The following is an 18546-nucleotide window of genomic DNA, read 5'->3' on the forward strand; positions in this document are numbered from 1 at the left end:
GGTAGACATATTTATGTATATTTTATACAGGCGGGACTGAGTTGACGCTTTACTTGCCAGCTTCAATAAAACCATAAATACATTTTGTATTCATGGCCTTTATCTCAGACCCTTTTTTGAATTTCAGGAGTTTGCCATTCTCCTCACACCCACCAGGCATTCGGTGGCGTCCATTGGGAATTTATACATTGGTAAATCACTTTAAATGTTTCTCTCAGTTACAAGTGTAGACTGGTGCTGTAAAGTTAGAGAAATAGGAACTGAGGGATAGAAATTTGCCACCATGTCCCCGGTTTAGTTTCATTAGGGAAAAATGTAGCTAAGCACATATATCCAAGCTTCACTTTGATGCAGTGTGTACTGCCTGGATGTCTAGGAGTCGTCCTGGAAAGACTCTTAAATGTGCAACATTACATTATGTCTTATTAAGTATTGCCATCTGGTGCCTGCTGTCACTGCTGAGTCAGTTTTAAGCCAGCATACATCATGTTGCTGACCGTTCCCACCTTTGGATTTCAAAGGCTACCCTAGGGTCAGAGTGTGAGCAAAACTCCATCCAGAGAGGGTCTAGCACTTGGGGAAAGAGTGCAAGGAGCGTAGGGAGTGGCGAAAACTCCTATCACCTAGACCCTCTAGGACTCTCCTTTTCCCACCTCAGACTCTGATCCATCTGTTGAGCATTATCCCTGCAGCTCACTGTTTATTTACCCCAGTGCAGCCAGTTCTTCTCACGAAAGGTTAAACATGCTCAGCCTAAGAGACAGAGAGAGACATGAGCACAGAGATCGAGAAAGGCAGAGAGAGAAAGAAAGAGGCAGAGAAAAGGCGCACACACAGAAAGAGAGAAAACTAATAAATGATATTGCACAGTGAGCGAGAGCTGTTGAAATTACCATGGACAGAGCAGGCTGTTCAAATGAGCAGAAACTGAAATCTTGGTTTGAAATGTCACACCAGGAGGTGGCAAAGAAAAGTTAACATACCCCGCTCACATTTGACTTGGTCGACAAAGAATTATGTTTGTTTTTTTCTTACCTCATCAATGGAGCTGAGGTGGAGAGGGTAGAGACTGTCAAGTTCCTCAGAGTGACGATAACCAACCATCTGTCCTGGACTTCCCACATAGATTCATGGTCAAGGTGCCACAACAATGCCTCCTCTTCCTCAGGTAGCTTAGGAAATTCAGCACATCCATAAGGGTCCTCACCAACTTTTCCAGATGCACCGCAGAAAGCAGTCTATCCAGATGCATCACAGCTTGGTATGACAACTGCTCTGCCCAGGGACCATAAGAAACCACAGATTGGTGGATATAGCGCAGTCCATCTTGTAAGCCAACTTTGCACACATCGACTCCGTCTATACTTCTCATTACCTCAGGAAGGCAGCCAATATAATCAAAGACCACTCCCACTCCCACTATAATCTCTTGCAACCTCTTCCGTCAGGAGAAGATGTAAAGCATAAACACATATACCAACAGATTCAAGAACAGCTTCTTCCCTGCTGTTATTAGTCTTCTGAATGGACCCTTCAAATTTTAAATTTAGTGTTGATCTCATTCTATGTGCATGTTCTCTGCAGTCATATCATTGCATTCTTCACTCTGTTCTGTTACTCTAAGGCACTTTGCATCGTATGACCTGGCTGTACTGCACATAATACAAAAAACGTTTCACTATACATCAGTACATGTGACAATAATAAATCAAATCAAAAAGATGTTGATGGTTGCAGGTAGGGGATATTCACCTTTCCATGCCTTCCCTTTCTCCTTCAAATCCAGAAGTCCATCCTACCCTAATCCCGGTTGGCTATCAGAGGCCTAAACCATTTAATAATTGTCTAGTTCACTTTACACATAGGTTTGAAAAAGCAGGGTGCACAAAAACTCGTGGGGCGTTCTCTCCAGCGTAAGGCTGGAGCTGCATTACGCTACCATCAGGTAAACTATTGGGGGAAAGGGAATATTATAAACTGAGGTGTAAATCCTTTTCATTGGAACACTCAATATGGTTACAGCGATATAACCTTATATTTTCATTCATATCATGATCACAGTTAAAAAGCCGGTGTATCCAGGATCCTGTCCACAGGAGGACATAAAAAAAAACAAGCTGCAGTCCCAAGATCCCAGCAAAGTATTATGTTTTATGGATCCAGGCAGCATCGGGAAGTTGGGGGCTATGACGTCATGGGATAATAGTGGAGCCCAATGATCTGAAAAGGACAGATCATGTTGCTTGCAGGAAAGCATGCATTCAGTATCTGAGACCTTCCTGGGTGTAAATAAACAGATGAGTTTAACCTCCGCTTTCGGTATAATGTAGTTCAGTTTTTTCCCAGACCTCTGAAAAAATTTAGGAATTGTACAGTCATACAGCAGAGTAACAGGTCCATCATGTCTGTGCCAATTAGCAAATATCAAACTATACTAATCCCATTTATCTGAACTTGGTCCGTAGCCTACTCTACCCTGGCATTTTAACTGCTCATCCAGATAATTCTTAAATGTTGCAAGAGTACCTACCTCCACCGTCCTCTCAGGCAGCATGTTCCATGTCTGAACTATCCACTGGCTGAAAAATAAGTTCCTCAGCACATTAAAATTATGCCTTCTGGTTTTACACAGCCTGCTTAGCTTTTCTATTTTTGTCTCTGATTGTGGACATGTCTGCCATGGGGAAAAAGATTTTCACAATCTACCCTGTCTATGCCTCTAATAATTTTAGATGCCTCAATCAGATCCCCCTCTGCTTCCTCTGCTCCAAAGAAAACAAACCCACCCTATCCAGTCGCTCCTGATAACAGACTTTTCAACCCAAACAACATCCCAGTGAATGTCCTCTGCACCTCCCCCAGTGCAATCACATCCTTCCAATAACATGGCAACCAGAACTACATGCAGCATTCCATCTGTGGCCTAATCAATATTTATAAAATTGTAACAAGACTTCCTTGCTCATTTATGCTATGATGGGTTAACAAAGGCAAGTATTCCACATTGCCACCTTCACTACCCTGTCTACCTGTGCTGACATCTTCAGGAATCTATGGACTTGTATACAAAGACCCCTTTGTTCCTCAATGTTCCCTAGGGGCCTATTATTAATTGCATATATCCTTCCCTTAATAGACCGTCCAAAATACGGACACCTTACATTTAACAGGATTAAATTCTATCTGCCATTGCTCTGCCGAATTTATCTACTATTCAATATCTGATTGTAGCCTGAGACCATTCTTTTCATTATCAATCACACCAACGATGTGTTATTGATTTCATGTCATCCGCAAACTTATTATACCTTCAACATTCACATCCCAACTTGTTGATGTACATAAATAAACAGCAAGGATCCCAGTATCAATCCCTGTGGTACATCATTGGTCACAGGATTCCAATTCCTAAAACAATCCTTCGCCAGCACTGTTTGCCTCCTATTTGCAGGCCAATTTTGGTTCCACTTTGCTTGGATCCCATGGGCTCTTACCTTTTGGACCAGCTTTCCATGTGGGACCTTGCCAAAGGCCTTATTGAGGTCCATGTAAACTACATCAACCACACTACCCTCAATATATTTAGTCATTTCAAAATTCTCAATTAAATTAGTCAGATAGGATCTCTCCTGAACAAATCTGTTCTGACTATCCCTAATCAATCCCCACATTTCCAAATGTTGATTAATTATGTCCCTCAGAAATGTTTCTAATAATTTCCCTACCACTGACAAATTGGTCTGTAATTATCTAGCCTATTGCAGCTGCCCTTCTTGTACAAAGGAGCTGCATTAGCTATCCTCCAGTCATCTGAGACTTCACCTCTGGCCAAAGTATTAACTGTCTCTGACAGGCCCCAGAAATTTCCTTCCTTGCCTCCCATAGCAGCCTGGGATACATCTCATCAGGCCCTGGGGATTTATGCTCCTTTATCCCCACTAAAACATCTAATACCTCCTCCTTATTAATCTTAAACTCGAGAAGCACACGATCCCAAATGAAATTTCCAGCTACAATGTATTTCTCCTCTGTGAATACAGAAGTATTCACTTAAGACCTCAACCACATCCTCTGGCTCCAAGCACAAATTGCTCCTTTGGTATCTAATAGGTTTCATACTTTCCTTAGTAATCCTCCTGTTCTTAATATATCTATCAGATACCTTTAGGTCTTCCTTGTTCCTGTCAGCCAAAAATATTCTGTGGCCCTTTTTTGCCCTCTAATTTCTTTTTAAGCAACCCTTACACTCTATTCTTTGAAGGGCCCCCGCCCCTCTCTTCATAATGTGCTAGATCTAGCATATGCTTCCTTTCTTTAAAAATCAAAATCTAAATATCCCTTGACATCCAGGTTGGAAGGACTTGCTGCCCTTGTCCTTTGTCTTAGGGGAATATAGCACTCTTGCCATACTTCTTAAAGATTCCCACTTACAAAATTTAGACTTACCTGAATTCTGTGATCCTATGAAAGTGGTCATCTAAGCATATGTTTGCCATATGCTATCTAATGGCTAGCCTTTCCACATATGATTTAAAAATTTAGCAACTAGGAGAAAGTGAGGACTGTAGATATAGGAGAGTCAGAGTCAAGCTTCTGCACTATCCTTATCCCTTTCCATAAGGACTTTGAAACTTAGAATTATGGTCACTATTCTCAATGTTCATGCATTGACACTGCAACAACTTGACTTCAATGACTTCATTCTTTAAGATTAGGTCAAGCACTACCCCATCTCACGTAGGACTATCTATGGATTGGCACAAAGTGCTCTCCTGGCTGCACTTTAAAAATTCCACCCCATCCAAATCCTTTCACACTAAGGTGATCCCAGTCAATGTTAGCAAAGTTAAAATCCTCTACTCTAATCTTATTCCTCTCACACCTCTGATTTCCCTCCATAGCTACTCCTCTATCTCCATCTGACTGTTGCAAAGCCTGTAATAGTGAATCACCCCTTTATTTTAAACTCTACTGAGATGTCCTCAATTGAAGACCCTTCTAGGACTTCCTCCCTCATTACTGCAGTGATGGTTTCCTTGATCAATAATGCAATGGCCCCAACTCATTCCCCCTCCACCTCTCATACCTGAATCTTCTATACCCTAGAACGTTGAGATCCTTCAAATGATTGCAACAATACCATATTCCCATGTGCTGGTCAATGTTCTAAGTTTATCCACCTTACCAGTGCTCCTTGTAAAATTGAAACAATTTCATTTTCTAGTCCTCGCAAGTGCCTTATCATGCCCATGTCTCCTCTGCCGACAGGATTGTCCTCGTATTCTTTTTATCTATAATTGGGCCTGGCTCAATATTTAATATTGAAGATAATATTTAATCTTTCTGCGATTTCCCTGCCTTTCAGTCTAATGTTGCCTGAAGATAGAACATAGAACATAGAAAAATACAACGCAGTACAGGCCCTTTGGCCCTTGATGTTGCGCTAACCCAAGCCCACCTAACCTACACTAGCCCACTGTCCTCCATATGCCTTTCCAATGCCCGTTTAAATGCCCATAAAGAGGGAGAGTCCACCACTGCTACTGGCAGGGCATTCCATGAATTCACGACTCGCTGAGTAAAGAATCTACCCTAACATTTGTCCTATACCTACCTCCCTTAATTTCAAAGCTAGCCCCCTTGTAATAGCTGACTCCATACGTGGAAAAAGGTTCTCATTGTCAACCCTATCTAAACCCCCTAATCATCTTGTACACCTCTATCAAGTCACCCCTAAACCTTTTTTTCTCCAAAGAAAACAGCCCCAAGTGCCTCAGCCTTTCCTCATACGATCTTCCTACCATACCAGGCAACATCCTGGTAAACCTCCTCTGCACCCGTTCCAGTGCCTCCACATCCTTCCTATAGTATGGCGACCAAAACTGCACACAATACTCCAGATAAGGCCGTACCAGAGTCTTATACAACTGTAACATGACCTCAGGACTCCGGAACTCAATTCTTCTACCAATAAAAACCAGTACGCCATATGCCTTCTTCATAGCACTATTTACCTGGGTGGCAACTTTCAGAGATCTGTGTACATGGACACCAAGATCCCTCTGCTCATCCACACTACCAAGTATCCGACCATTAGCCCAGTACTCCATTTTCTTGTTACTCTTACCAAAGTGAATCACTTCACACTTACCTACATTGAACTCCATTTGCCACCTTTCTGCCCAGCTCTGCAGTTTATCTATATCCCGCTGTAACCTGCCACATCCTTCCTCAGTGTCAACAACTCCACTGACTTTTGTGTGATCTGCGAACTTGCTCACCCAACTTTCTAGCCCTTCCTCCAGGTCATTTATAAAAATGACAAACAGCAGTGGTCCCAAACAGATCCTTGTGGAACACCGCTAGTAACTGCACTCCAAGATGAACCTTTACCATCAACTACTACCCTCTCTTCTTCCAGCCAGCCAATTCCCAATCCAAACCTCCAACTCACCCTCAATGCCATACCTCTGTATTTTTTGCAGTAGCCTATCATGGGAAACCTTATCAAACGCCTTACTAAAATCCATATACACCACATCTACCACTTTACCCTCGTCCGCCTCCTTAGTCACCTTCTTAAAGAATTCAATACGGTTTGTGAGGCACGACCTTCACAAAACCATGCTGACTATCCTTGATCACATTATTCCTATCCAGATGTTCGTAAATCCTATCCCTTACAATTCTCTCTAAGATTTTGCCCACAACAGAAGTGAGACTCACCAGCCTATAGTTACTAGGGTTATCCCTACTCCCCTTCTTGAACAAGGAAACCACATTTGCTATCCTCCAGTCATCTGGCACTATTCCTGTAGACAACGAGGACATAAAAATCAAGGCCAATGGCTCTGCAATCTCCTCCCTTGCTTCCCAGAGAATCCTAGGATAAATGCCATCAGGCCCAGGGGACTTATCTATTTTCACCCTTTCCAGAATTTCCAACAGCTCTTCCCTACATACCTCAAAGCTATCCATTCTAATTAATTGTGACTCAATATTCACATCAGCAACAATGTCCTGTTCCTGAGTGAATACTAACAAAAAGTATTCATTCAGTGTCTCCCCAATCTCTTCAGCCTCCACGCACAACTTCCCACTACTATCCTTGACTGGACCTATTCCTAACCTTGTCATTCTTTTATTCCTGACATACCTATAGAATGCCTTTGGGTTTCCCCTAATCCTACCAAACAAGGACTTCTCAAGTCCTCTCCTTGCTGCTCTTACCTCTCTCTTTAGATCCTTTCTGGCTACCTTATAACTCTCAATCGCCCCAATTGAACCTTCATGCCTCATCTTTACATAGGCCGCCCTCTTCCCTTTCACAAGGGATTCCAATTCCTTATTAAACCACGGCTCCCTCACACAACCCTTTCCTCCCTTTCACGGCTCCACATATCAATTGTGTCCTTCCCTTGAAGCCTACTTTTCCAAGCCACACATCCTAAGTCATGCCTCACCGCATCATAATTTCCCTGTCCCCAGCTATAACTCTTGCCCTGTAGTGCACACTTATCCCTCTCCATCACTAGAGTAAAAGTCACTGAATTGTGATCACTGTCCCCAAAGTGCTCACCTACCTCCAATTCTAACACCTGGTCTGGTTCGTTACCCAGAACCAAATCCAGTATAGCCTCACCTCTTGTTGGCCTGTCTATATATTGTGTCAGGAAACCCTCCTGCACACATTGGACAAACACCGACCCATCTAACGTCCTTGAAGTATAGCTTTCCCAGTCAATATCTGGAAAGTTAAAGTCCCCCATAATAACCACTCTATTACTTTCACTCTTCTCCTGAATCCTCCTCTCAATCCTTTCTTCTACATCTCTAGGACCAATAGGAGGCCTGTAGAAAACTCCTAACAGGGGGACCTCACTTTTCCTATTTCTAACCTCAGCCCAAACTACCTCAGATGGTGAGTCTTCATCCATCGTCCTTTCCACCACTGTAATACTAGCCTTGACAAGCAATGCCATACCTCTCCCTCTTTTACACCCACCTCTGACCCTACTAAAATCATTTAAACCCTGGAACCTGCAACAACCAATCCTGTCCCTGTTCTACCCATGTCTCCGTAATAGCCACAACATCGAAATCCCAGATACCAACCCACGCTGCAAGTTCACCTACCTTATTTCGTATACTTCTCGCATTGAAGTATACACACTTCAAGCCATTTTCCTGTTTACAGGCACCCTCCTTCAAGATTGATGCCATGTTCCTAACTTCCCTACTCAAGGTCCTGCACCCTAAAGCCTCAGTCTAGGTTCCCATGCCTCTGCAGAGTTAGTTTAAACCCCCCCAAAGAGCACGAGCAAACCTCCCACCAAGGATACTGGTGCCCCTCAGGTTTAGGTGTAGACCATCCTATTTATAGAGGTCCCACCTTCCCCAGAAAGAATCCCAGTTATCCACATACCGGAATCCCTCCTTTCTGCACCATCCCTGTAGCCACGCATTTAACTGTTCTCTCTCCCTATTCCTCGACTCTCTATCATGTGGCACGGGTAAAAAACAAGAGACAACAACTCTTTGTTCTAACTCTGAGCTTCCAACCAAGCTCCCTGAAAGCCTGCCTAACATCCTCACCCCTCTTCCTACCTATGTTGTTGGTGCCAATGTGGACAACGACTTCGGGTTGCTCCCCCTCAAGGACCCGGAAAACACGATCAGAGACGTCACGTACTCTTGCACCTGGGAGGCAACATACCAATCGTGAGTCTCTCTCAACCCCGCAAAACAGCCTATCTGTGCCCAGAACTATCAAGTCCCCAATACCTATTGCTCTGCTCTTCTCCACCCTTCCCTTCTGAGTAACGGGGACAGGCTCCGTGCCAGAGGCCTGAACCCCATTGCTTACCCCTGGTAAGTCGTCCCCCCCACAAGTATCCAAAACGGTATACTTGTTCTTGAAGGGAATGACCGCAGGGGGTCCCTGCACTAGCTGCTTCCTCCCAGTCCCCCTCACTGTCACCCATCTGTCTGCAATGTTTGGAGTTACTACTTCCCTAAAGCTCCGATCTATGACCCCCTCTGCCTCCTGAATGATCCTAAGTTCATCCAACTCCAGCTCCAGTTCCTAACACGGTCTTGGAGGAGCTGGAGATGGGTGCACTTCCTGCAAGTGTAATCAGCAGGGACGACCATGGCATCCTCACCTCAAACATGTTGCAAGAGGAACATTACACTGCCTTCACTACCATCCGTCTAAAGATGATCCTTAACATTGAGACTAGCTCCTCCTGACCATGAGGCTGTGGGATTATTTTGTTTTTGCAAGTCCATCGGACAAAATAATGACTTCTACCCCTGCACCTAATTTGAATTGCTGAATTGCATGTATGTCCATTGACTTCAATGTTAGCACTTTGATTTTCATTATCTGTGACCTCCTGATCAAAAGTGATTTATTTAATTGGGCTTCTTTAAAAGGTGTCTGATGTGTTTATTAAACAGATACTTTTAAATAAACTGCTGTTTTACCATGACGACTCTTATGGTAGCCACACTTTTTGGCATTTTGATGGGGCCTTATTACTAGGTAAAAACAATGATTACAGATGCTGGAAACCAGATTCTGGATTAGTGGTGCTGGAAGAGCACAGCAGTTCAGGCAGTATCAGAGGAGCAGTAAAATTGACGTTTCAGGCAAAAGCCCTTCATCAGGAATTATTGCCTGTGAACTTTCATGCTCTCAAGGGACCATGTAAAAAGCAGTTAGAGCCTTTTCCATACACTTCCCTCATTGTGGCTACAGAGCACTTTTGATCCTGCACAGTTTAAGATGAATGGCTTGAAAGTGCTGACATTCACTCTACCCTTTCTCAGCCTGTCTAGGATCTTGTTCATTCCAGAAAACTTTTCGTTTGAATAGAGTGGAATTCATTGCTCACCCGAGGGGAAGTGTGTGCTGTCTGTCCTATTGTTGGACTGCTCTGGTCGTTTCCCCATTGTGGGTCAATTGCTGGGTTGCTGTGGAAGTCCTTTATCTATTGCTGTCTGTTGCTGCTGGGTATTTCAGGCCTTTTCCCATTGCTTAGTGCTGTAAGTCTGGATCCACTTGTTGCTTTCCAATCTGTTATAAACATATTAAAACAGGAGTAAGAGACAGACGAAGACTCAGTACAAGGCCAGTACAAACTGTTAAGATTTATTGGCTGTAATGCAGACTCCTAAGTATTCTAGAATAGGGCTTCACCAGTGCTGTCTTCTGTCTGTTCTCAGTCTCATGTGATCTGATATCATCAGGGTATAGCTCCCTCTGCAGATACTGAGTAGCTATAAGCAGTAGTTTCTTCCAAAGGACTGCAGCTCATCTCCATGAGGAGCAGACAGTCTTTCAATGCTGGAAGCTATGTGCAATGTCTGTTAAGCTTCTGGGCATTCTGAGTCAAAAAGTGTGGCGCTGGAAAAGCACAGCATATCAGGCAGCAGCAGAGGAGGAGGACAGTCGATGTTGGAGGCATGAGCCCTTCATCAGGAATGTGGGGGGGGAGGCGCCCATGGGGGTGGAGAGACAAATAGAAGGGGAGGGGGCTTGGTGGGGGGGGGGGGTTGCAGAGGAAGGTAGCTTGGAAGGTGATAGGTAGGTGAACGTGGGGGTGAGGGTGATAGTCAGAGCAGAGAGTGGAGCAGGTAGGTGGGAAGGAAGATAGACAAGTGGGACAGTTCAAGGGGAGAAGGGCTTATGCCTGAAACGTCGAATTTCCTATTCCCTGGATGCTTTCCTGATGAAGGGCTTATGCCCGAAACGTCGAATTTCCTGTTCCTTGGATGCTGCCTGACCTGCTGTGCTTTAACCAGCAACACATTTTCAACTGTGATCTCCAGCATCTGCAGACCTCACTTTTTACCTCAAGGGGAGAAGTGCCAAGTTGGGGGTTGAATCTGTTGAGCTTTTAGCTGCAGAGCCCCAGGTCACTCAGTGAATGCTACAGCCATGTAAAAGGGTAGGAGAATAAAGTTTGTATATTTACTGCCTCAAGAGAATTGGCCATGGGATGATTCCAAACTGAGTCCTGTGCCCAAAAATTGGAACCGACATTTTTTAGCCCTAATTATTTATTTCATAGGGACTAATCAAATGTTCTTCTTACATACTTGCAAGAGGAACAGTATCTTAGAACTCTTCCTTGCATAAAGGTTCTTGTAGCCTATCAGCTGACATTGTAGATGGAGACAGGAGAAAAGCTCATATACACCCCCAGCAGTGAAGTAAGCCACTGAGAATAAATCATCACCAAATGCCTGCTGCCTACAGAGTTTTAAAAGAAACCAGAAGGAAGGATTTGATTTAATAAATTGTATTAACATGCTGTTCCTCTCATCAGTGAACAGGCTGTTTCTCTGCTTATAGCCTGCAGAGCAAAAGCTAAAATGTTAAATTTTGGAAAACATATGGGAAATAATGAAATGAATGCATCACATAAACGAGTTAAGGTAAATCAAGTTGTTCCACATCACCAGTGCTAAATATAGCCTCCAGAATAATTCCAGCCTTCAGTGTTTGTGAGCTCTGTCCCTGTGACATTTTATTTAAAATCAGAACATTTTCGATATTCGAGCAAACTTGTTTTTACAATGCAGACCCCAGACTACATCAGTCCTGAAGCTTCAAGCGGAGTTCTGCGGAGCTGAACTTGGATCACAGCAGTGCTGCAGTAATTTGGTCTAACATAATTCAAGGGAAAACTCTCAGAATCTATAATTCCACAAGTAAATAATGCATAGTGTAATTCATACATTACAACTAAATACAAGCAGGATAGATTTGTTGAAGGTGAATTGTGTTTTCATCCATGATCAACCTTCTGGCACAGATAGTCTAGTTTGTGTTTTCCCAAATAGCCTGTTTTGAGAGAGCTGCCTCATTTTGTATTAGTTGACCAGAGTCAGATTGGAAGGTGATGTAAAAGCAACCCAGCATTCACATAGCTGTCTCTGTCTACTCTGCTTCCTCCAGTCATGCCCCTTGTTTTTTTCTAGATCAGTACACAAACTATTATTGGAATTTGACTCCTGATAGAGTCAGTATGAACAATAAGAATAAGATGTTTTTAGGATTACTGAATTGTTCCTTGACAAACATCCTGGATTTGTTTCTAGCCATCAAAAATCAGTCGTGATCTCATCTTAACTTGTGCATTTGTCTGCCTCAAGATTCCCCTGTAGGTCTCGTTAATATTACTAACATGGTCATCTTCAAAAATGACAAATCTTGCTGTGTGACCTTGCCTAGCAACATGGCAAATTCAGCCATCCATTTCAACTTGCAGGATATTGCAATCGAAATGAAGATCTCCTTCTCCAATTCATGGTTATGTGTATCACTTGGTCAGTGACCAAGACCTTCAAAGTATGAGTTGCTCAGTGAACCTTCATTCAGCAATAACAAAACCAAACTTAAATGCTATTCCTGGCTTCCACGAAAGTTACCTCATCCACCTGACCCTCTGTCCCTCACAGCCCTATCTTAGCCCTGAAGTCACATCTTTCTCTTGTTTCTCATTGATTTCCCCTCATGCCTCACCAAGATCATCCTATCTACAAAAATCATCTGTTCCCTCAATCCTAAATCTATGAACTGCTGACCATCTGATTTCACTTCTTGGTCTTCACGTGATCCAACATTGTTAACAATTCTCTCTCCACCTATGTTAGATTAGATTAGATTCTCTACAGTGTGGAAACAGGCCCTTTGGCCCACAAAGTCCACACCGACCCTCCGAAGAGTAACCGACAAAGAACCATTTCCCTCTGACTAATGCACCTAACACTATGGGCAATTTAGCATAGTCAATTCACCTAACCTGCACATCTTTGTGACGGTGGGAGGAAACTGGAGCACGTGGAGGAAATCCACGTAGACACAGGGAGAGAAATGTGTAAACTCCACACAGTCACCCGAAGCTAGAATTGAACCTGGGACCCTGGTGCTGTGAGCCTGTAGATCTTGTTAATGTTACTAAAATGGTCATCTTCAAAAATGACAATTCTTGCTATGTGACCTCGCCATCATGACTCCTTTCCTCAAAAGGACAACAATCTCTGACACTATTGAGCCTAAAAATCATTGTAACATTTCCAAACTTGCATTTCTTGAATATGTTGTCAACTCACAAACATTTGTCTATTTTTCTCCTGGTCTAGTACCACGCTGGTTCTCAAAGTCAGAAATGGGAACTGATGTGATTGCAACAAAACAAAACTGTTTAACATCAACATTCTCAAACATTGACCTGACCATCTTGCTTCAATGCAGCTGGTCAAACTGAACGGGATTACTCTCATCTGGTTCCATTCTGGTCTATTTAATCATGTCTATTTCCCAGAATATTATTTGCACTGATACCCCTTTCTGCTCCTGCACCGTTAACTCTAATCTTCCCCAAACACCTATCATTGGCTTCCATTCTATTTCTCATTCATTTAGTGCCCTCTGGAGACATCAAAAAGCATTGAGTTGGCTTTCATATGTACACTGATGAACCTCAACTCTAACAGTAACGTCTGAACCCCTTCACTATTGCTAGTTTACCAGATTAACTATCTCACAATGCAGTTAGACATTTCCTCCAATTGAATGCTGGGAAGGCGGAAATCATTATTTTTGTTCTTTGCTCCAAAGTCCGTTCCCAAGCTACCAACTCAATCTCTCTGCCTGGCGACAGTTTGAGATGAAACCGGACCGCACAGAGCCTTGGTTCATATTTGACCCCAAGAGTTTCCAACCACATATCCACAACACCACTAAGGTATTCCATTTCCATCACCATGGCATTATATGACTTCACCCCTCACTCAACTCATCTGTAATCCTCATTTATGCCTTTGCTACCATAGATGGTCCTGGGTAGTCTCCCACCAACCTTCGAATAAACCAAATCATTCGTCGACATTTCTGCCACCTCCAAAAAGACCCCACCCCACCATGGATATATTTCCCTCCCCACCCCTGTCCGCCTTCCGCAGAGACTGTTCCCTCCGTGACTACCTGGTCAGGTCCACGCCCCCCTACGATCCACCCTCTCATCCTGGCAATTTCCCCTGCCACCGCAGGAATTGTAAAATCTGTGCCCACACCTCCTCCCTCACCTGTATCCAAGGCCCTAAAGGAGCCTTCCACATCCATCAAAGTTTTACCTGCACATCCACTATATCATTTATTGTATTCGTTGCTCCCGATCCCGACTCCTCTCCATTGGTGAGACTGGGCGCCTCCTAGCAGAGCGCTTTAGGGAACATCTCCGAGACACCCGCACCAATCAACCACACCACCCCGTGGCCCAACATTTCAACTCCCCCTCCCACTCTGCTGAGGATATGGAGGTCCTGGGCCTCCTTCACCGCCACTCCCTCACCACCAGACGCCTGGAGGAAGAATGCCTCATCTTCCACCTCAGAACATTTCAACCTCAGGGCAGCAATGTGGACTTCAACAGCTTCCTCATCTCCCCTTCCCCCACCTCATCCTAGTTTCAAACTTCCAGTTCAGCACTGTCCCCATGACTTGTCCAGACTTGTCCGACCTGCCTAGCTCCTTTTCCACCTATCCACTCCACCCTATCACTTTCATCTCCTCCCCCATTCACCCATTGTACTCTATGCTACTCTCTCTCCACCCCCTCTAGCTTATCTCTCCATGCTTCCAGCTCACTGTCTTTATTCCTGATGAAGGGCTTTTGCCCGAAACATCGATTTCGCTGCACTTTGGATGCTGCCTGAACTGCTGTGCTCTTCCAGCACCACTAATCCAGAATCCCACATTTTAGCCTTGTCAACTGGTCACCATCCAAAATTCTGTTGTACATGCTTGTGCTTGCTAATCTACATTAGCACCCAGTCAACTAAGTTTATAAATTTTAATATTCTCAGTCTTGCTTTCAACTCCCTCAATTTCACCTTCTTATCTCTAATCTCCTCCAGCTCCTCAACCATACCAGCTTTCATCTAATTCTGGGCTCTTGAACATCCTCAGTTTTAAGTTCCCCAGTATTGCTGGCAGTGCCAAGTGCCAGGAGTGTGAATTCTACATTTCGTCTGTAAACCTCTCTCCCTCTCACTCTTCTCCTTCTAATCTACTTCTTTTTACCCAAGATTTGGTCAGCTAACCTAATATTTCTTTGTTTTTTTAAAACGTTCTTGTGAAACAACTTAGATGAGAGTGTTGAAGGTGCGAAGTGAATAACTTGTTGATCATCCTAACCTGTGCTCTCTTCTCAATGTCAGTGAGATCCTTTAATGTTTCTATGCAGTTTTTAAACATTTATTAAAAAAAAGACTGAAGGCTATTGCCCATCCCTAATCACCACAGGGTAGTCAAGAATCAACCACATTGCTGTGGGTCTGGAGTCACATTTCGGCCAGACCAGGTAAGAATGGCAGATTTCCTTCTCGAAAGGATACTAACAAGGTAGGTTTTTAAAACAGTAACTAACAATGATCATCTGGTAGCCAATATGCTAGCTTGTTATTTGAATTCAAATTTCACCATCCACTACAGTAGAATTTGAACTCTTATGCCCAGAACATTAGCCGGGGTTCTGAATTACAAATCCCTTGGCATTAGTACTGCATCAATGCCCCCACCATCCCCCGCGATTTGAATGAAGTAGAATACTGCAGTTACAATGTCAGGCTCAGTTTCTCTCATTTGGTACTATTGTATTTTTATCTAAAAGATAGCACAGGATGAGCAAATGAGCATTATCTGGATTATTGCTGATGCAGTTGTGATGGAGCAAAAATGGTGATATTTTAGGGAGTCAGCTGAATGATGTTCCTTTCAGTAAATCTGGAAGTCAGCAATTTCTTGCAGGCTGTGGAGCTTTAAATTACTTGGACAGGTTTTCCAGAAGGGAATCAGATGTACAAGTGGGTGGGGAGCCTTAGAATAGGCCACAGCTACAGTTAAGTCAACTTTCCCAGCCAATGGGAGTACGGAGGGAAGAACAATCCTCAACACTGGGGAGGAGGGATTGGGTATGAATCCGAGAGGCAAGGTTGGAGTCCAGATCCAGACAGATCTCCTTCACGAGTGGAAAGAGCTGATCCCTAACTTAGGGTCGGGTGTATGTGGGGAAAGTCTGATGGGGAGAAACCTGGGGACACGAAATCACTTGCCTTGTCCTTGAAGTTCTACTCACCTCAGTTCACCCAAGTAAAGAGGGTTAAATCAAACACTCCCAGCAGAGGTGGGTTGGTTGCTCAGATTTATTAATGAGGCTGGGAATGTGTCAGCTTCCTGCTTCTCATTCACCTTCCACTGACCTGAAGGCAGGCTTGATATATTTTAAACTTAAAAGAAATGTGCTCAGTCTTAATCCGCAAAGTTTATGTAACACAAAAGGTTATAGTTACAAAGTATATTGCTATTATTGCATAAACCAAGGGCATTACTATCTCTACAGACCTCTGCCTTTTCCAGTGCCACAAATGTATTAACTTGTAAATGGGAATTTCTTCAACCAAAACTGAGAAACAGATCATCTGATTATTATCTCATTGCTGTTTATCAAACCTTGGAGTATATTAATGGGCTGCTTTCTTGCGTTAAAAGAATAATTTAATTTCAAAAGCACATCTCTGGCTGTAAAGTACTTTGGGACATTAAGGTCTTAAAAAATTGTCATCTAAATGTAAGTTCTCCTTTCTTATTCCAAGATGGACAATGCCATTGATAAAGTTCTACAGTGTAAGGTAATGGTTTTCAAAGGATTGTTATTGAAGACTGCATTAACCTCCACCTAACTTAATGATAATATGAAGACCTGGTGGGGAAATCGGGATAACACCTCTGATCTCAAAGTGCACAGGACGTGTTGCCTGTGTCTCCCAAGTCTTAGCAAATTGGTTAGACATTGTTATTATCATATAATAAACTACAGCTGGTTAAGAAAAAAATCTATTTTGATTAAGGCTGGCTAGCAGTTATTCTTGTACCACTATAAACCAAATAGGTCCTTAAATCTGGTCAAGGAAAGGGGATTGGCAATATCCCTCTACCCACAAATACCAGAACTTGATGTTGTATTCATTAGTCTGCAGCCACATCCATGTGCAGGGACCATTATTATAGTAGCAATAATCCCACTTTCTCAGAGAGAGATGTCTGGAGGGGAGTTTAACCTGTGGGTCATCAAGCCACAAATGTGGTTTGAGGATGGGGGGCGGTAGTTGAGAAGGCAGGACCGTTAGAGGCAACCTCAGCTGGTGGGAATTGAACTTATGAGTATAACTCCACATTACAAACCTGTCAGTCAGTCAGCTAACTGGCTCAGTAACTGTAAAATGGAATCATAGAGTACTTACAACTCAGAGACTATTTGGCTCACCATGTCTATGCTAGCCCTCTAAAGTAGCAATTCACTTCATGTTATTCCTTTGCGGTCTCCTTGGAGTAATACAGTTGTTTCATTTTCAGAGAATGCTTCAATTCTCAAGTGGAAACTTAATTTGAACTGTCCTTCACCACATGCTGATGCAGTACCCTTCAGATTTGAACCATTCACTGCACTAAAAAGCTTTCTTCAATTTGCATTTGTTTCTCATGCCAATTATTTTGGATCAGTGTCTATCAGTTTTTAATTTTTCCAACAATGGGAACATAGTAGTCTCATTGTCCAGCTAGGGTTAGCAGATGGGCATCATATATGAGAGGGCAATAGGAGCCTTTCCAGTTTAATAGCAGCAACAGGATGTGAAGGCAGGTAAGTGAAAGAGAGAGGTCGCTTCAGAATGGAATAGTCCTTTACGTCACATTGTTTAAATCTGAAGTATAGATTCAGTAGCCCGATTGCCACCATGGGTGTGATGTGGGAGGTGGAGTGGATGCAGTGGGGTGGGTAGGAAAGGCTTGCTAATACTATGGCTGTATGACCCCACTGGCAAGCAGCCAAATATTAGCTTTTGGGGATCTGAAACCAAACTGCAAAGTCCCAATTGGCCTTAGGCGACCATTAACCATGTGTGTTTTCTGTCAGTCATTGTGGGTCAGTGCCATGCTGCCTTCCTCGTGTCCCCCACTATCATCTCCCACACCTGGCGATATGGCTGGAGTGGGGTGGAACTGAAAAGCAGCAGCTATTGACATTAAAAGAATTTAACGCTGCCTCCGTTTTCACCTCTGGCTAATACTCAAATTCGTATCTGTGGTTTTCTATATTCTAGAGAAACCTGCAACAGTTTAGGGGCAACTTAAACCAAGAAGTATGTGCTGTTGGCAATAATTACCTTGCTGTCTTTATGGCTGATCTCTTTATTCCCTTCTCCACATACACCCGACCCCAAGTTAGAGATCAGCTCTTTCCACCATGAAAGAGATCTATCTGGATCTGGACTCCAACCTTGCCCCTCGGATTCATACCCAATCCCTCCTCCCTTTTGACTTTTTCAATCTTGATCTTTCACAACATTCGAACAAAGTCTAATGTATGTGTTAGAACCACTGCAGAATGTGGAGGAGTTTATTTACTTTCTACGTGAAACACATTCTCCACGGTAATGCTTTTGATTGAAAATTTATATCTCAGCAAAACATCA

Source organism: Hemiscyllium ocellatum, chromosome 18 (genome assembly GCF_020745735.1).
Source record: "Hemiscyllium ocellatum isolate sHemOce1 chromosome 18, sHemOce1.pat.X.cur, whole genome shotgun sequence".
In the NCBI taxonomy this organism is placed as follows: domain Eukaryota; kingdom Metazoa; phylum Chordata; class Chondrichthyes; order Orectolobiformes; family Hemiscylliidae; genus Hemiscyllium; species Hemiscyllium ocellatum.